Source organism: Apostichopus japonicus, chromosome 11, assembly GCF_037975245.1.
Source record: "Apostichopus japonicus isolate 1M-3 chromosome 11, ASM3797524v1, whole genome shotgun sequence".
NCBI lineage: Eukaryota > Metazoa > Echinodermata > Holothuroidea > Aspidochirotida > Stichopodidae > Apostichopus > Apostichopus japonicus.
Genome location: NC_092571.1, coordinates 18,639,527 through 18,661,322, shown reverse-complemented (window position 1 = coordinate 18,661,322; position 21,796 = coordinate 18,639,527). Strand labels below are relative to the sequence as shown.

The following is a 21,796-nucleotide window of genomic DNA, read 5'->3' as shown; positions in this document are numbered from 1 at the left end:
AAGGTTAATAAGAAAGTAATATTTCTATTCAACCTTTATCACAGATATTATTGATATCGATGACAGGAGAAACCTATGCAGTCATGATTGTGTGTGTATGTGTGTGTGTGACACCCAGCTTATTGGTATGTTTACTTTTATACTTGGCATGTGGGTGCATTATAGTGAGTAGAAGAACTATTGTTTGAGGTGGAAGTTAAAGGTTATCTGAGGTCACCATAGGTCAAAACGCTGAAAACCTTGTAAACACGATATCTCATGACAGGAATTATGCAAACCTTTCATACCTGGAATGTGGATGTGTCATATTGAGAAGGAGGAGCCTATAGTGTTTCTTCGATGTCAAGGTCATCTGAGGTCACCAAACGTCAAACACTGAAAACTTTGTAAACAGGATATCTCAAAGATAGGATACAGATACTTCTCATATTAATCATGTGGATGTGTTATATGGAGTAAAAGAACTCTGTCGTGTTAGGGGAAGTCAAAGGTCATGTGAGGTCACCAGAGGTCAATATTGAAAACCTTGTAAACACTATATCCCAAGTTAGGAAGTATGGATACTTTTCATACTTAGCATGTGGATGCTGAGTATTGAATAGAACTAAAAAAATTGGTGGATGTCAAAGGTCATCTGGGTCACCAGCAGTTAAACTCTGGAAACCTTTAAACATGATATCTTAAGATAGAAATCATGGAAACTTACCATACATTGCATATGTATTTGCTATATTGGGTACAAGAAATCCAGCTGTTGTTGTTGGTATAGGTCAAAGTTAATTTGAAGTCACCAGATCAGGTCAAACTCTGCAAACCATTAAGCTGATATATCAAGGTAGGAATCATGGATACTTCTCATACTTAGAGTGTGGATGCATCATATTGAATACAAAACCCCTTATTGTTTTTGGTGGAGGTGCCATGTGTATTGCCACATACAGTACACCTGTGTTTATCATGCCATACTGCAATTGTACATCAAAATAGTAGTTAAAGGCATCGAAGACTCGCCCCAAACCGTGTGCCGCCCTCTGAAAAAGTTAACTTTCCGTTGCTTGTAAGTGAAGTTTTCTGCTTGTCGCTGCAAAATGCAGACAGTAATGAAACGTAATACCTTGTCATCTTTAGCTGGACCTGAGATGTCCATCACTGTATCGTTTGTATACTGTGCTGTGGGTATTGACCGCAGCTGTATGTACTGAATGTACACTAGTGTCTAATTACCGACAGTAGCAAGCTGTGTGTGTATTTTATGGGAGCAATTGTGTTGTTTACCATTTCTGTTACACCTCATTCGAAACTAGGTCAAATTACTGGCATTAGACGTTTCTTTTCGGCAAGTCTTCACACCCTTTAAGGACATTTATAATATGAGAGCTATTTGTGGTAAACAAATAGTAGTCTAGTGTATAGAGGTCATCAGACTTCAATGCTTTTTGCATTCTTGTTCATACTATTCACATGTAAACGCATACTAAAAACTTTCAACTATTTATTCGGTTAACTGAAGCTAACTTGAACTACATTGTTATGAGATTTGGGCAACAATAGGCATACAAATTGTATTAACTGAAATAGCTGCTTTAAATGGATTACACTAGGTAACATTTTTGCATTCTAATACATGGTAGTAACAGTGGAAAGGATATAGTGGTATGAAAATCATTTTCTGTCTCTATTCTTTCAAGGTGTTCACCTATATAGTAAGATTAAATGTCTAATTGCTCATTTACTACACGACAAATGCAACTATGAACTCCATTCATCAATATTGTCCTCATTGTTAATGTCAGTTCATTCACACTTTAGTAACTGTAATAATATTTCGCTCCAATGAATAATTGCTCAAGCCTGGAATCACTGCATCCATAGAGGGTTGTTTTTTTTGCTCATTTGAGCATATTAACTATTTTTAGCTTAAAAAATTCCCTTCGCTTTGTAAGTACTGTACTTAAAAAAAGTTGTATTTCATCCTTCATATTATGGCAAATTAAAAACTTAACTAGTGTAAAACTGAGGGAGACAAATGAAAACAGTTTGAAAGTATCGGGATACCACACAACTGTTTTGGTCCGCTACTGCTGCTCGCGTCTCGATGCGTCAGATTCCCAAAATTGCAGTGTAAGAGAATGTTACCACTGCATATCTATACACCGTATGATGAATACGGTACATAAACTAACTCGGAATACAGTAGTAGCACTAGCAACCGCATCCAGATTGGACGGAATTTAATGAATTTCATCTGGTTTGTTGGCAGGAAAATTTTCAGAGGAATTGAATATAAGGTTGTTTATACAATTAGTTTGACATCGCACTTTCATGAGTAGGTAAGTTTTTCGTGTATGAGAAAGTGATACGAAAACTGGGAGACCACAATCTAAATTAAAGAATTAGGTGTGTAAACTAGTGCTAGGAACTTCGTCCGAAGTTAGACTAACCCAGTTACGCTACCAACACTAAACAGTAGAGCTAAGGCGAATCGCCAAACTTAGGCCTAACGTTTGGTCTACTTGTATTACCTAGGCTTTATGTTATGATCATTTCTAATCCAGCCTAGGATAGGCCTTTCTTGAAATTGTCAAAGACTGAACTTCATCTGGATTGGTTAGAAATTGATAGGTTGATCAAATCAGCAAATGTATGCTAGGCTGTCCCATTACAAGTTTCCTCTAACGTTAGCCGTTAGTAATATTGGCCTAACTTACATGAATGTGGGAGGGAGATAGTAAGCGGGAAATGCATTACCAGAAATAGTCGAATGGTACGGATTCTAAATTAGTACCCAGACAATACCCACATTAGGCCTAACTTCATCCTATTCTTAGAGTTCCCTTGTAACCAGTGTAAAATAGCCATGTCAAATAGGTCTTGCATCAAGATAAGTAATATTCTATTTACCCCAAATTTAAACATGCTAAAAATTGATGATAGCATAGACCAGGATCAGCTCTGTTTCTTTAAGGACAATTAGATTTCTCAAAGAGGATAGGCTAATTACTTTGAGATTATGTATGGATGGGGCAATACAGGACCTTTTACATGAATTTAAGGTGAAAGGACTTAACCTAGGTCCTTATTTAGGCCTAATGGTTGGCCTAACTGTTAGGCAAAGTCAGTGTAGTCATTTAGGCTAGCCTAGTATTAGAGGAGGATATGTGGTACAACAACACCACTGAGCTATTCCAGAAGTGGCTTATGAGTTGGTAAAGTATGAACACTGACAGTACCTTAGCTAGCCTCCCAGAGTAATACTTTACAGTATGTTGTTTACATGTGTAACAGAAGTTCTACAGACACCTTAATAAGTTAAATTGTATACATTCCTTAAAAGTATGTTACGTTATACATTATTTAAGTAAATGGGAATTTCACTGAATGCATGGTTTGTGACAGTTTCTAGGTGCAAGGTCGGAAAGAATACATCCTAAAATTGTCAGGCAGTTTATGCAAAACTAGAACATTCACAGGGCTCCTTCTTTATCCATTCATGCAATACTCATTCATTCAAACTCCCAAGTTTCCATGTGAGGGGCAAATACACAGCCCTGCTTTTCTGCTTGGAAACAGATAAAGCTAAACATTGGAATACAAGTTTGTCATTAATACCCAGGTTGCATATTCCATAACAATTGGATTTCAATTTAGTCTTTTTGTGCTGTCCGTGAATCACTGCCCAATTAAAAATGTTTTGTTGATCACTGATCTGCGCTAATGTTACTAAGGCCAAGCTGTCATTGTTGCACAACTTGCGTAACCATGACAGGTGCCTAAGCACTGACGTTTACTTGAAGTTATATTATAAGCTAGAAAAGTCTAGTAATCATGCTAATGATGCTGTTGCATGTTTGAACTTTGTTCTTCATCATCTTTTGGTGATTGATCTATTCCTGATGAGTAAATGTAAAGGTAGCATTACATTGCACTATCCTGTTAACATTGTTTACTTGTAACACAATTAGCCTACATGATACTATAAGGTACAAGCACTATAGTGCCTGTAAGGCTGTAAGTGGAAGTTTATGTTTTGGTGGGAAATTTTCACAAATAGAATGTGTGGCTCACTACTGATTATACATGAAGACTTAGGTCTACTGTAGTATTGCTAAAATCTGGTTGTATCCAAGCAATTTTAGCACGTAATTTTCAATATCTGTATCTGCCAGGTAACAGCTAATATTGGGATTTAAATTATCGGATATCTTTAAAAGCTGACTAGCATCGGTGCAACTCTTGTTTTGTTCTTCAATTTCTTGCATAAGCTGCATAAACTTTGTGTTACAATATGCCTGTATATCCATGGAAAAGAATTTAAATGCAATGCATATCATTAATCATGTAAGGAGCAAAAGAGTGTATCAACCTCCATGGTCAAACACTAAAGTTTAAGTTTATGATTTAAGTAGACTTACTTGGGTGTGAAATCATATCTTAAACTGTAGACAATTGCAGAAATTTGGTTTAGGGAAATGTATTTAAGCAAAAAAGAGCATTCAGCATACAATTTTCAAATTAATGTAGACTAGACTAGTTACTAGGCTCATATACAGTATATGGACATGCAAATCAAAACTGTTGCTCACACAAGGTGTATTGTATTAGATCCTCCTGCAAGCAGGAACTCGCGAAGAAGCCATCATTGGCTTATCAAAGCCGCAAGCTGTCCGAAGTCAGTCTCCCATTGTCTGCTAACATTCATGATAGATCTGCACTGCTTGATGAACACAAAGTATATGTTGGTTTAACAACAATTACTTGTAAGTTACTTTCCCCTGTGTAGAGATAGTGGAATTTGTGCTATATGCTCCCATATATTGTGTGCACTCAAATATCATAAGGGTAGGACTTGTTTACACAGGTTTTCGACAACAATCGCTCTTGGTACAAAGTTGTAGTTGAATTGTTCTAAGAATATCACATAATATTTGAATCATTGTTTTGATCACAAACTGTTGTGAGTTGAGACAATCTCTTTTCGTGTCCAGAAGTTAACATTTCTGATACTGAAAAATATTTTCAATCTCACAGTGTGTTTGTTCTCTCCGCATTAAGAGTTGCTAAAGCAAAATGTCCATTCATACACACATTTATTTCTTCCTTGCAAACTTTCCTAAATTTTTGTGGTCCCTTTGACTACATGCTTCAGTTAAAGTTTTTGTGCAAGGTTCAAGTGTACACTACATCATACAGTACTGTACATCCGTCAGAAGTAGCCATTGAAGCTTTAGTCGACATTGAGTAAAAAGTTATTTACATACTATATGGGAAATGGGTCAGAACCGGCAAATCATCTTTTTCCATAAATGGAGCCAAACAGATAAAACAAACAAAATTGGGAAAAATAATTAGTGTTCACCTGAGAAAAGAGAGCTGTTTATTCTTGTTACCTTAATGACCTCACAAACAATTATCTACTTCCAACACAAAGTATGGTATCTCACATACTGTACAGTATACCTTCTACAATGTGCGCTGGCTATGATGTAAAAGGAATTATTAACACAATCAATGACTGAAATCAATGACTTGACCAGAGTCAGAGAAATTCCTACAAATGACTAACTCTGCCACAAATCAAGTGACTTGTTGCAACTCGGACATATACAGTTACTGCAATTGCAACTAGACACTTACAGTTACTGCAATTGGTAGGTAACATGGGATCAAAGGGATAATATTTAAGACTTTAAGTTAACAATAACATATCACAGTTCTGATGGAACCATCCCCCCATCCATCGAACATTGGTTTGTGGCTAATTTAATTAAACAATTTCTAAACTTCAGATCATCAGATCATGCATGTAAAATCTTCCAAGATAGACATTTTATTGTTGTTCCTCAGCAAAATACAACTCTAATTTGGCTAACTTTACACGAGGCTCTTGGTAATCAATACTTTATCTCTGACAGAGCTGACCGACAATAAGACTCTTGACAGCAAGACAGACGGATGCTTAAGATTCAAGCATACGGTAGTCCTATAAGTTGTGTTCTTTCAACCTCATAAACTTTATTGATTTTCAGAGCTGTTAGTTCTAATGAGTTTCTGTCATACCATTAGGTGTGCTTTTTTTCCAGTACCACAGTGGGCAAAATACTCTTTATGATAATTAAAGACAGTTGGCGGTCTAATGGAATAGCCCAAACAGACTGCAGCTGCCAAATAGCATTAAGTGATAAAATTGATATGTAAGTGAAGCTTTGAATATTTTTATAACATGCACAAAAGAGAATAAAAATTTGCAACTTCTTTATTATGGTAAACTTAAATTTTACTCGTTACTAAACTCCTATAATAATGTGGTAGATTACCTAACCTGGTCCGTGTTATTTTCAAATAAAGTCACTTTGAAATGTTGATAAATTACTGATAAAAGCTAATTGTTTGGGATTAACACCAATATGAAAAATGACGAAAATTGTAAATATTTAATATTAAGAAGAACCATAAATATAATATGTGCTAATTAACAATAATGTGCATAATTTATGAAACAAGAGTCATCTTAGTTTAGAAATTTAATTGCAATCTTATTTTGGGTCATGATGTTAGTAGTTCGATGTACATGTATACATATACCCGTACTGAGATTCAGCACACATATAATGTCTTTTTTTTCATCTCTGTCTTTCTGAACAAATTTATGACCCGCAAAATATTTCTTTATTGATTCAACAACTAACATGATACCCTTTGTACACTCATCATAGTTTAGACAGCAGGTACAATAGGCCTCATTTCAGGCTAGTTGTGGCGTACCGCAGCATTGTGTAACTTGTATGGAAAATTACGTACAATGCTGTGTTGATGTGTTGCCGATTAAAGATGACAAATGGATATTCTTTCAACCAAAGTGTCACAAAAACTGAAATAAATGATGAACCTTCAGGTTTTCATTCCACTGCAATGCAATGTAATACATTAAGCTAGGCGGCATACTAGTCAAACATTGTACTGTTTGTGTTATAATTGTTTCATTGCTCAATTAAGTTGAGTAATGTGTACAGTATTGTTTCAGTAGAAAGTATTGTTAACATCTGAATGATGTAAATCATGTATTTTGAACCCTTTTGTTATTGACATTTGACTCACAGCACACATGTTCATGTAATTATGTTCTCTGTATTGACATTTCCCACTATTTCCTGGAATTTCGGGCCATTGTTTCCAATCTCCCAGGAAGGGTGGTTACTTGGTTCTATCTCTTACCTTCCTCCAATCTCTCATGATTTGATAGTATGTTTCCTGTGCTCATGACATGGTGATCCCCCTCCCATCTCTCTCCTGGTTTGATGCTGTTGTTAGTACTTTCCCAGTGTTTATTAACATGGTGTTAGTTAATATGTTAACAGTTGTCTTTAACATGGTACCACCCTCTCTCCACCTTTTGTTTTTGTTAGTTAATATGTTATCAACTTCTGAACATAGACTTCCTCTTCCCACCTCTGATTTTGTAAATGCATTACTAGTGTTCATTAACATGATGCCACCCTCCCTTTCCCCCACCTCTTTTTTTCTTAGTTAATATGTTGCCAGTGCTCTTTTACATGGTGCTAGGCTGTTCAGTCTGATAGGAGGGGACAGGATCCTTGGCCTTCATTTTCTACTGGAGGTGGAAGTAATCAAGTTCCCTACATGACCTTTATAATGCTGGTCCTTCACAGAGGGTCAGACAATCACAAAAACATACAGGCACATCTGTTAAATATCAAATCATTTGAATTATGATAACTTGTGTCTGTTTGGTGTCTGATACCATGGAAACTATTGGTTGGTGTCCACCTGTTACTCACACCTGGGAGGAAAAGACTTTAACCAGACAGAGAATTTCACAATCAGTGTCCTTGAAATTGAATATTATAGCTGATTCTCTGTTGTTAGACTAACAGATGTCCAAAGTCGTATAATTTGCTAAAATGTCTGTAACTACAGTGGCAGTGCAAGGCAATTGGAAGTTCGGGCGGTGGGTGGGGGCAGTTGGCAGGGGATGTAGAAATACAATAACACAGTCAGAAGTCAACCTATCTTTTGTGGACATGGCAAACTTCATGGGGAAGGGGAGTGGGAGGTAAGAGGGCACCAAACATTTGGGCATTTGCTATGAGATTGCAATTTGCCAAGCTAAGATACAATTATGGATTTTGTACACCAAGTGAGGTAATAAGTAAGGTCTGATTAAATTCTCAACATTTCATTGTTAAACTTCTATTTATAAACAAATCTATGACTTTTACTTTAATAATTGAGATGCCACCCGACAGCAAGCTAATGTACTACATTGTTTTTGGAGTTCAGCATCAATTAGCACCATTTTTTTTGATAGATTAAGCAACTCAAAATGCTTCTTTTAAGGTCTTAATACTTTGTATATGAAAACTTAATAGATCAGAAATTTTTGAGCCTCTCACTATGTATGATTTACGTATATCCCGAAGGTAAATTTGTTTTTTTAATAGTTAAGGAATCACAATGTCTTTGTCTTGTTGGTTCTAAACCAAAGTTGTGCAGTGGTGGAAGTCAACCTGAACTCCTGACAACTTTATCATATAAAAGATTGTTTTGATTATGTTGGTTATGTACCTTGCCTTCATTGTACAGAGCTACTAAACAGACCCTTTGACTGAGTTATGACTTGTTTTGTCTGCATATATCATGATATTCCACAGCTTTGGTAAAATCTAATACTTAATTCTACTCCACCACAACCTCTTGTCTTTCTTGTTATTGCCATTACAAATTTTCAGCAATCAGTAATGAGTGGAAGATCACTCTTGTAATTTCCCCAACGTGCTTCTCTAACAATTACTAACTGCATTGAGAAGTCTTTGACTCGCTCCTGACCAGGATGCAATTTTGAAGGAATGGCGATTCTATTGGACATGAAAAGAATGCATCAGTAATTACGTAGAACCTGATGTTCAATGGTTTCTCTTGTCACGCTATTAACTTAGTCAAGTGCACTGCAAGGGATGATGAGTCAGCATCTATAGAGTAATTTAAAATAAGAACTCTGATTTCACTGCCAAATGAGAAAAAAGAAAAGAAAAAAAGAAAAAAGGTTTTGGTTATGATGCCCAAGGCTCAGTAACCTTTGCAATTGTGCTGAGGTGTGTGCGTGTATATGCGTGTGTATGTAACGGCTAGCTAGTAAACACGATATCTCGACGACCACAAGTTGAATCAATGTCCTGTGATGTGTAGATGTGCTTATTTGTTTGTGGTTCCCATCTCATGAATATCAATGAGTGGACGGGACTTACCATAAAATTCTTAAGTTGGCAATAGCTCTTCAACAGTATGCCCGATTTAGTTCATACTTGGTATAGTAATGTAACTACTGTACATAGTAAGTATATGTTCTTTGCAGCAACAACTTTTACCTCATTAATATTTATGAGTGGGTGGAGCTTAATGCGGAAATTGTCTAAACAGCTTGTAAACATTATATCTCAACAAACACAAGTTGAATCAATGTCATACTTATTAGATATATGCCCTATGATGAGAAGATGTGCCCTAATATTGTTGGTTCCCAAATCATGAATATATTATTGAGTGGTCAGGGCCTACCATAAAATCTTTAAAATGTCAATATAATATGTACGATTTAGTTTATACTTGGTTTGGTGATGTAATTACATAGCAATGATATTTGTTAGTGGGCAGGGCTTAACGTAAAATTGGTTCATACTGGTAGGGTGATGTTGGTACATAAACACAATTTCATGATGTCTCTAATTTTATGTTATTAATATTCATCAAATTGCAAGAAATGACTTTTAAACAAAAAAACAAGAGGTTCCATGGTTTTCATACTTGGCATATTAGGTCTGTCACATAACATTCATACAATATTCAATAGATAATCCTCTTCATTTTGGGCGTGCACAAGTTCATGAATATTATGTATGGCTTACCACACTATGTATATGTTTAGGCATTTAGCCACCAACAATTTTGTTTTCTGTTTCATGTGTTCATTGGATAATGAAAGGTAGTGAAAGAAATATGGTAGTCATTTGTATGTGTAGCACAGGTCTGCAATATACAAATGTTTTAGTATGGTAGTCATGTATTTGTGTAGCATTATTAGCATAGGTCTGCATACAAATGTTTTAGTATGGTAGTCATGTGGATGTGTAGCACAGGTCTGCAATATACAAATGTTAGTATTGTGAGTCACCTGTCTCTTCAATGAATTGTTGGATGTGAAGAAACAATGAACATTTAGTTCAGTGGAATAGGAGGGGAGGGAGTGAGGCAGGAAGGGGGGGGGGGTGATACAGGAAGGGGGGTGATACAGGAAGGGGGGGTCGGGACATGAAGGGGGAGTCAGATAGGAAGGGGAGAGGAGTGAGACAGGAAGGGGGGGCAGACTCATGTAGCCTAGTTAGAATTGACACTTCCCCTGTCATAGATATTAATACTGGAACAATAAGTTTCAGAGATTTGCAAAAGTAAATTTCTATTGAAAATGTTTATTTCCTTTCTCCATGTCAGAGGATATGTAACTCACATACTGCATTATCTGACTGTGATTTTCTAGATTAATATAAATTAAAATCCTGTATCAATCAGCTACTATAGCTCAGCCATTTTCCCTTCTAACAGTTTCAATTCTTCTAAGCTGGTACTGTTCTGTGAAAGAAGTAAAGGCTGCAATTTAAAATGTTTACACAGCACTAACAGTGTAGAGTCAAATTCCAAAGTTCAACCAACTGTAAAATAGATAAATAAATGATTGATGTCTTTTCCACTCTGATATTTTGGGATAAAAACCACACACAGAATGCAGCTTTTTGGCTTAAGTGTTCTTGTAACTAAGATTTTTTTTACTTGTTCAGTATTTAGGGCACTACATAATTACATTACCTGACCATTATTACTTACTTTACAAATGTTATTTTCCCAAATCATGTTAAGATGTCTGCTGGAGTGATGAGTTGTATGATCTGTTGCTTTGTTCCACTTGTACTAATTTTCTTGACCTAATGATGTTTCAAGATGACATCCATTCATTATATATGACCTTATCAGGTTTCAAGATGACATCCATTCATTATATATGACCTTATCAGGTTTCAAGATGACATCTATTCATTATATATGACCTAATCATGTTTCAAAATGACATCCATTCATTATATATGACCTTATCATGTTTCAAGATGACATCCATTCATTATATATGACATTATCAGGTTTCAAGATGACATCCATTCATTATATATGACCTAATCATGTTTCAAGATGACATCCATTCATTATATATGACCTAATCATGTTTCAAGATGACATCCATTCATGATATATGACGTAATCAGGTTTCAAGATGACATCCATTCATTATATATGACATAATCATGTTTCAAGATGACATCCATTCATTATATATGACCTAATCATGTTTCAAGATGACATCCATTCATGATATATGACGTAATCAGGTTTCAAGATGACATCCATTCATTATATATGACATAATCACGTTTCAAGATGACATCCATTCATTATATATGACCTAATCATGTTTCAAGATGACATCCATTCATTATATATGACCTAATCATGTTTCAAGATGACATCCATTCATTATATATGACCTAATCATGTTTCAAGATGACATCCATTCATTATATATGACCTAATCATGTTTCAAGATGACATCCATTCATTATATATGACCTAATCATGTTTCAAGATGACATCCATTCATTATATATGACCTAATCATGTTTCAAGATGACATCCATTCATTAGATATGACATAATCATGTTTCAAGATGACATCCATTCATCTATATGACCTAATCAGGTTTCAAGATGACGTCCATTCATTATATATGACCTAATCAGGTTTCAAGATGACATCCATTCATTATATATGACGTAATCATGTTTCAAACATGACATCCATTCATTATTTTTGACATACTAACAGCTGTACTGTGTTTCCTGATATGGTATGTTTGTAAATGCTAAAAGAAGAAAGGGCTGCACCACTTCGTTTTCAAACTGTGGTTTTTATTGGTTATAAACAGATTGTTTCCAAAGCCAAACTGAAGCTGTGTATACAAGGCAGATATTATCACAGAATATCACTGATGGAATATGAAACGTGATTATCTATAACGGGCAGTAATAAAGAATAGTAATAAAATACACTATGAAACAATTTCACTGTTGCATAACTGGATACAAAGACATTACCTTTGGCACAAAATTTACAGATTAAAAAATATATTGCTTACATTTAGTCCCTTTTCAATGTGAATTTCTTTCTTTGTCATGATTGCACTACTGTAGGATGAGATCACATAGTGATATGAATAGCTTCTCCGTAATGATTGTACTACTGTAAGATGAGATCACATAGTGATATGAATAGCTTCTCCGTAATGATTGTACTACCGTAGGATGAGATCACATAGTGATATGAATAGCTTCTCCGTAATGTTTGTACTACTGTAGGATGAGATCACATAGTGATATGAATAGCTTCTCCGTAATGTTTGTAGTTACTGTAGGATGAGATCACATAGTGATATGAATACAGTAGCTTCTCCGTAATGATTGTACTACTGTAGGATGAGATCACATTGTGATATGAATAGCTTCTCCGTAATGATTGTACTACTGTAGGATGAGATCACATAGTGATATGAATAGCTTCTCCGTAATGTTTGTAGTTACTGTAGGATGAGATCACATAGTGATATGAATAGCTTCTCCATAATGATTGTACTACTGGAGGATGAGATCACATAGTGATATGAATAGTTTCTCCGTAATGATTGTACTACTGTAGGATGAGATCACATAGTGATATGAATAGCTTCTCCGTAATGATTGTACTACCGTAGGATGAGATCACATAGTGATATGAATAGCTTGATTGTACTACTGTAGGATGAGATCACATAGTTATATGATTACAGTAGCTTCTCCGTAATGATTGTACTACTGTAGGATGAGATCACATAGTGATATGAATAGCTTCTCCATAACGATTGTACTACTGTCGGATGAGATCACATAGTGATAGGAATAGCTTCTCCGTAATGATTGTACTACTGTCGGATGAGATCACATAGTGATATGAATAGCTTCTCCGTAATGATTGTACTACTGTCGGATGAGATCACATAGTGATAGGAATAGCTTCTCCGTAATGATTGTACTACTGTAGGATGAGATCACATAGTGATATGAATAGCTTCTCCGTAATGAATGTACTACTGTAGGATGAGATCACGTAGTGATATGAATAGCTTCTCCGTAATGATTGTACTACTGTCGGATGAGATCACATAGTGATAGGAATAGCTTCTCCGTAATGATTGTACTACTGTAGGATGAGATCACATAGTGATATGAATAGCTTCTCCGTAATGATTGTACTACTGTAGGATGAGATCACATAGTGATATGAATAGCTTCTCCGTAATGTTTGTAGTTACTGTAGGATGAGATCACATAGTGATATGATTACAGTAGCTTCTCCGTAATGATTGTACTACTGTCGGATGAGATCACATAGTGATAGGAATAGCTTCTCCATAATGATTGTACTACTGTAGGATGAGATCACATAGTGATATGAATAGCTTGATTGTACTACTGTAGGATGAGATCACATAGTGATATGATTACAGTAGCTTCTCCGTAATGATTGTACTACTGTAGGATGAGATCACATAGTGATATGAATAGCTTCTCCGTAATGATTGTACTACCGTAGGATGAGATCACATAGTGATATGAATAGCTTGATTGTACTACTGTAGGATGAGATCACATAGTGATATGATTACAGTAGCTTCTCCGTAATGATTGTACTACTGTAGGATGAGATCACATAGTGATATGAATAGCTTCTCCGTAATGATTGTACTACTGTAGGATGAGATCACATAGTGATATGAATAGCTTCTCCGTAATGATTGTACTACTGTAGGATGAGATCACATAGTGATAGGAATAGCTTCTCCATAATGATTGTACTACTGTAGGATGAGATCACATAGTGATATGAATAGCTTGATTGTACTACTGTAGGATGAGATCACATAGTGATATGAATAGCTTCTCCGTAATGATTGTACTACTGTAGGATGAGATCACATAGTGATATGAATAGCTTCTCCGTAATGATTGTACTACTGTAGGATGAGATCACATTGTGATATGAATAGCTTCTCCGTAATGATTGTACTACTGTAGGATGAGATCACATAGTGATATGAATAGCTTCTCCGTAATGTTTGTAGTTACTGTAGGATGAGATCACATAGTGATATGAATAGCTTCTCCATAATGATTGTACTACTGGAGGATGAGATCACATAGTGATATGAATAGTTTCTCCGTAATGATTGTACTACTGTAGGATGAGATCACATAGTGATATGAATAGCTTCTCCGTAATGATTGTACTACCGTAGGATGAGATCACATAGTGATATGAATAGCTTGATTGTACTACTGTAGGATGAGATCACATAGTTATATGATTACAGTAGCTTCTCCGTAATGATTGTACTACTGTAGGATGAGATCACATAGTGATATGAATAGCTTCTCCATAACGATTGTACTACTGTCGGATGAGATCACATAGTGATAGGAATAGCTTCTCCGTAATGATTGTACTACTGTCGGATGAGATCACATAGTGATATGAATAGCTTCTCCGTAATGATTGTACTACTGTCGGATGAGATCACATAGTGATAGGAATAGCTTCTCCGTAATGATTGTACTACTGTAGGATGAGATCACATAGTGATATGAATAGCTTCTCCGTAATGAATGTACTACTGTAGGATGAGATCACGTAGTGATATGAATAGCTTCTCCGTAATGATTGTACTACTGTCGGATGAGATCACATAGTGATAGGAATAGCTTCTCCGTAATGATTGTACTACTGTAGGATGAGATCACATAGTGATATGAATAGCTTCTCCGTAATGATTGTACTACTGTAGGATGAGATCACATAGTGATATGAATAGCTTCTCCGTAATGTTTGTAGTTACTGTAGGATGAGATCACATAGTGATATGATTACAGTAGCTTCTCCGTAATGATTGTACTACTGTCGGATGAGATCACATAGTGATAGGAATAGCTTCTCCATAATGATTGTACTACTGTAGGATGAGATCACATAGTGATATGAATAGCTTGATTGTACTACTGTAGGATGAGATCACATAGTGATATGATTACAGTAGCTTCTCCGTAATGATTGTACTACTGTAGGATGAGATCACATAGTGATATGAATAGCTTCTCCGTAATGATTGTACTACCGTAGGATGAGATCACATAGTGATATGAATAGCTTGATTGTACTACTGTAGGATGAGATCACATAGTGATATGATTACAGTAGCTTCTCCGTAATGATTGTACTACTGTAGGATGAGATCACATAGTGATATGAATAGCTTCTCCGTAATGATTGTACTACTGTAGGATGAGATCACATAGTGATATGAATAGCTTCTCCGTAATGATTGTACTACTGTAGGATGAGATCACATAGTGATAGGAATAGCTTCTCCATAATGATTGTACTACTGTAGGATGAGATCACATAGTGATATGAATAGCTTGATTGTACTACTGTAGGATGAGATCACATAGTGATATGAATAGCTTCTCCGTAATGATTGTACTACTGTAGGATGAGATCACATAGTGATATGAATAGCTTCTCCGTAATGATTGTACTACTGTAGGATGAGATCACATAGTGATATGAATAGCTTCTCCATAACGATTGTACTACTGTAGGATGAGATCACATATAGTGATATGAATAGCTTCTCCATTGTCAAGATGCACACTGAATCAGATCTTGAATACTTCAACACAAAACCATTTCAGGCAAATGTTAGCTAAGTACTAGCTCATTGTGTACCAATTAATACATGAAGCCATACTGCATGGAGCATGATGAGGACTAGAATATGAGGAATTCAATATTTTATCATTTCATAATCTGACATTATGTCAATATATGATGCAACTTTCAATGCTAATTAGATTGAGTGGGGAGATGATTACATGTACAGTGCTCGGGTATATACTGTATTGAGAGATGTTGCTTATTACAGGCATCTTGCCAATCCAAACAGCCTCCCATCTTGCTCTCTGTGAATCACCCAGGGGGAGATTTATCTCATTGTATTGTGACTGAACTTCACAATGACTGTGTGAGGCAGTGTGTCTAATTGAAAGGTAAACAGTCAAGAGTTATGTCAATATTGCTTGGCAGTTTATTTTGTCACAGCATAGCAAGAATGCTACATTGCACATTTCAGAACAGTCACTTAGATTCCTGTATATTATGACCCATAGTAAGAGATGTATCATGATCAACTCTAGTCATAGCAGGAATGCTACATTGCACATTTCAGAAGACTTACTCAGATTCCTGTATATTATTACCCATAATAAGAGATGTATCACGATCAACTCATAGTCATAGTCACATAGTCATAGTCATTGCACATTTCAGAAGACTCACTCAGATTCCTGTATATTATTACCCATAATAAGGGATGTATCACGATCAACTCTAGTCATAGCAGGAATGCTACATTGCACATTTCAGAACAGTCACTCAGATTCCTGTATATTATGACCCATAATAAGAGATGTATCATGATCAGCTCTAGTCATAGCAGGAATGCTACATTGCACATTTCAGAACAGTCACTTAGATTCCTGTATATTATGACCCATAGTAAGAGATGTATCATGATCAGCTCTAGTCATAGCAGGAATGCTACATTGCACATTTCAGTAATAAGTATTTAAGTATAATAAGAGATGTCAATATGATCAGGAAATACCATGCCATATATGCAAGTCTGAGTGCAGTGGTACTTCCACATTTATCACACTACACGGTAACTGCTGTGTATGGACAAATGCCTGTGAGCAATCCAGAACTGAAGGAAAGGGAATGGGTGGGGAGGGGAAAGGGAATGGGTGGGGAGGGGGATGGGAGGGATTTGTCTTACCCTTTCTCTTTCTCATTTTCATATGTTCAGCTTTTCTTAATCATCTGTAAAGCTTAGCAAGGAGAACATTTCAAGTTAAATGTAACTGATATAGTACTGTTGACTACTGTTACACATATAATTGGTTAATTATGATCATATTATGAGTAATTATAGTTGGTAGGTTTGGTAAAATGCCATTTTTCATGGCAAGTTTACAAATTTATTGAAGTTTCCTTCAAGTTTATTGACTGAACCTGCTGAGCTATATTCTCATACTCACTGTATTCACATGTACAGTACCATACAACCTCATGCAACAGACTTACAGTACAGTCTGATGTGACAAGTAATTAAAATCCATTTATTATGAAAATTGATAATAAAGTGTCCTGTTTTGGTATGAGATGTGTCATATTAGCATTGAATAAAATATTAAAATTTCACAAATATGTTATAAAAAATCTGCTTAAATGTTCAGCTCTCCAAACATTCATTGCTCTCTTTATATTTTGGGATTTCTACTGCTTATTAGTTTGTTGATTTCTCTTAATCTCTGGGATGTGTATAATAGTAGGACCATTTTCAACACCTTGCGGCAGGATAGGAATGCATTTTAATTAGATTCCCTATGGCTGTGGCAAGCTAATGTGGAGAGTCTTCACAGAGAATCATTTATATTCCCCTTTCTCACGCTTGATCTGCCTCTCACGATGATTCAGCAACTAGACTGGAATTGAGTTGATTTGTGAATATGATTGAATTAATATGATCCATACAGAGGCTTTCATTTTTCTTCTTCTGCTTGATGTTGGGAATTTGACAGGACTGTTGTGGCCCCAGTGTTTTAGGAAATCTGAGCATTGATTGTGGATAATACTTACATCCATTTGTTCTCTCGGATGAAGTGATTATAGGAAAGTGATAAGAAGAACAGCCCAGAGAGCTTACAAGCGGAAAGATGCATCTAGACAGTCCCTATAAGTTCTGTAACATGTGTATGATGTTGGGATGTTCTTAACATGTTAGGACGTCCGATAAGGGTTTTGTGAATACAGTGATCGATAGTGGGAGTGTGTTAGGAATTTAGGGTTTGTGAGATACTCATTAGTGGGGGGGTGGAGGTGGGGGGGTTGGTTTGTGTTTGGATACTAGGTCTGATTGGTTTGGAATATCTGTCGATGCGCTTAATGTGTGATGGGATTTCTGAATGCCTGATGGTTGTTGGTTTTGTGTATTAGAATTAATGCCCGATGATGGAAATTTTGTGTGAAGTAGTCTCTGATTATGCAATTTCTGTGTTGGATATCTTATGATATACTAAAAGGCTGATGGTGGGTTTTGCCATTGTACATTAGAATGTCAGATGTAAGGATGTTTGGATTAATATAGATTTCATGAAGACATAATCATGGGATATGTGTGTCACAATCCCTTATAATGGGATTTGTTTCAGGATCTCTGATGATGGGATTGTTGTGTTACCATCCCTGATGATTAAATTGGTAATGGTACATGTTTAGATCCCTAATGATTGGATTTGTGTTACCATCTCTGCTGATGATATAGCTAGGTGTGTTACCATCTCTACTGATGTTTGACTGTTGTGTTTTCATAGTCCCTACCTAATTGTCACATTTCATGTGCATATATTGTACTTGATAAGACCTACAATAGGCATGTTTATATCTGTTTCCTGTTACCTACTGTATAGTAATTGTCACATTTCAATGTGCATTTATAGCTCACATTGTTTGTAGTTTTTGTCCATTCTACCAAACCCTGACTTGGGAACAGGATATCAAGTTAGTTATTCCCAGATGATCTTGAGATCATTTCTGTGGCTATTAGTCTGCCACTTCTCCCCAACCTTGAAATGCACTCTTGATTAATTATAGCCTTACAATAGGAAGTTATGATTGTCAAACAAAACTATTGTCCTTGAGTTATTGTAAAACTGTACTTGGAAGTTCAATGACAGTTAGAATAACTTCCAGTGTGCTTTGCATGACTGATTGTTGGGAAGTGTTTAGTTGCTACCACCAGTATATTGCATAAATGCTTTAGTTTACACAAATTCATATTTCTCTCATGTGTTTTGCTTCAATGATGAGCTCAAGAAATAATCTTCTTCTGTATAAATGTGCATGTGTTAGTATTTCCAGTGTTGGGGGTGTGATGTGTAACCATGTGTTAGTATTTCCATGCACCGGTGTTGCGGGAGTGATGTGTAACCATATGTTAGTATTTCCATGCACTGGTGTTGGGGGTGTGATGTGTAACCATGTGTCAGTATTTCCATGCACCGGTGTTGGGGGTGTGATGTGTAACCATGTGTTAGTATTTCCATGCACTGGTGTTGGGGGTGTGATGTGTAACCATGTGTCAGTATTTCCATGCACCAGTGTTGGGGGTGTGATGTGTAACCATGTGTTAGTATTTCCATGCACCGGTGTTGGGTGTGTGATGTGTAACCATGTGTCAGTATTTCCATGCACCGGTGTTGGGGGTGTGATGTGTAACCATGTGTTAGTATTTCCATGCACCGGTGTTGGGGGTGTGATGTGTAACCATGTGTTAGTATTTCCATGCACCGGTGTTGGGGGAGTGATGTGTAACCATGTGTTAGTATTTCCATGCACCGGTGTTGGGTGTGTGATGTGTAACCATGTGTTAGTATTTCCATGCACCGGTGTTGGGGGAGTGATGTGTAACCATGTGTTAGTATTTCCATGCACCGGTGTTGGGTGTGTGATGTGTAACCATGTGTTAGTATTTCCATGCACCAGTGTTGGGGGTGTGATGTGTAACCATGTGTTAGTATTTCCAGTGTTGGGGGAGTGATGTGTAACCATGTGTTAGTATTTCCATGCACCAGTGTTGGGGGTGTGATGTGTAACCATGTGTTAGTATTTCCATGCACCGGTGTTGGTGTGTGATACGTGTGTGATACGTGTGTAACTATGTGGAAGTGACTGATGTGGTTATTGCAAGTAGCAGCTGCAATATATGTATGCTGTGCTTGTGGAGTGGTGTGTCAGGCTTTCTTGATTCCTTAGATGACAATTTATTAATTTCACAACAGAGTAACAAAATGAATTAAACAAAACAATGAAGCAAACCTATAATAATTGAACTCAAATAAATCTGCTTTTAATCAGACAATGAATATGTTGGCTTCAGTCTCTATTTGTGTTCATTTATTAAGTCTAAATTGGGACTCAAATCAAAGACAAAGAATTAATGTAGTAATAAGTTTGTTAAAGTGAAAATCCTTCTGGGTGCACTGTCATACAACCCGAGCGCATGGTCTTAAATCAATGTTGTTAGATTCATATAGCTAAATAAAATGAATTCTTGTGTTTGCTTCATCGACATTGATAGAGTGCTAAGTGTACTTACTTTTTATTTGTATGTCTGCAGTACAACTCTGAAACAAAATTTATATTGTTAAACTTCACATCGATTGTACAAGTAACACAATAAGGCAAGACAACTCCTTTATCTGCAAAGGCCAACTTTCAAATCACTTGTAAAATGTCAAAGATGGTGGTGCTGTGATTATTGATCCCTTTGAGCTACCTACTGAATATTCATGAGATCTCTACCATAACCAGCATAATTTAATTTGTAATCCTCATCTATAAGATTCAAGCTGCAGAGCTGTACACAACCTTGTGCATGATGTAGTTTGATTTTAACAGTGATGATGAACATTTTGTAATTCTTTTAGATAATATTTAAGATTGATACACTGGTAATTATGAATATACATTTGCTTCTGTAGAGTTTAATAGATTGCCAGCTTGCAAGTCTGATATCTATAAGGTAATTAAACTCCGTTTGTGTGGCAAACTACTCATCACAGTGAAACCTGGAAATCATGATTTAGAACTTAATTTAATACAGTTTAACTCATTCTCTATATGAACACCATAGACTTAGATAATGTTAAATGTTAGTAATATTGTCAGTATTACAGATGAGATAATGTACTGGCTACATGCATGCCTCCAGGTACACCATAGACTGTAGATAATGTTATGTTATTACAGATGAGATAATGTAGTCTACTGGCTACCTGCACGCCTCCAGGTACACCATAGACTGTAGATAATGTTATGTTATTACAGATGAGATAATGTAGTCTACTGGCTGCCTGCCTGCCTCCAGGCCAGACCTGTCCTGGATGATATTCTGTTTAGATACAGAGCTGCTGCTGAGCTATATTTTCTTCCCAGGGTAGCATGCATGATTCATGGACAGGTTACCAGCTGAGACACCCATCACTGCTGGTGTTTGCAATTACTGGCAACTCCTAAGACAAGAACTCGAGAGATTTTGTCTGTTTCTATAGCTGTAAACAGAAATGAAAACGAGACATAAACAGAGAGTGAAATAAGTGCTGATGGGTGCAGTGGTGTGGTTCTTGTCATGTTGTTTCATCAATATTGATGATGTTGACTGAGTTATTACCACTTTTGTCTTCTATAGAGAGACTTGTGTGTGTGTGCAACACGTTTTGTGGGTAAGGAAGGCAGGAGAGAAGCAGCTTATTCTAAATAAAGGGATGTAAATTGTCCTGATGTACTTGTTGTTTACTAACTACAGCAGGTTGCATTTCTTATCCATTTTCTCAGCTCGCAAAGAGATTCTACTGTACCTGTAAAGCTGAAACCTATAGGTTATGTCAGTTTTCAAAGTAACATCAATTGTATGCCAAGTACAGTAGGCTATATGCTAGGTTGGTATGCCAGGTAGACTAGGCTAGATTG

The 21,796-nt window shown here is 36.3% G+C and overlaps 1 protein-coding gene across 6 annotated transcripts in view; it reads left to right on the top strand.

Annotated features, from left to right (window-relative positions):
- The first annotated feature begins 2,083 nt into the window (after positions 1-2,083).
- Positions 2,084-21,796, top strand: part of LOC139975675 (rho guanine nucleotide exchange factor 10-like) — a 137,852-nt gene continuing 118,139 nt past the window's right edge. For 5 of the 6 annotated variants that reach the window (XM_071983780.1, XM_071983777.1, XM_071983781.1 and 2 more), the window contains exon 1: positions 2,084-2,330. The gene's annotated coding sequence lies outside the window, so the exon portion shown is untranslated. The remainder of the gene's footprint in view (positions 2,331-21,796) is intronic. The other variant, XM_071983776.1, reaches the window with a different exon arrangement.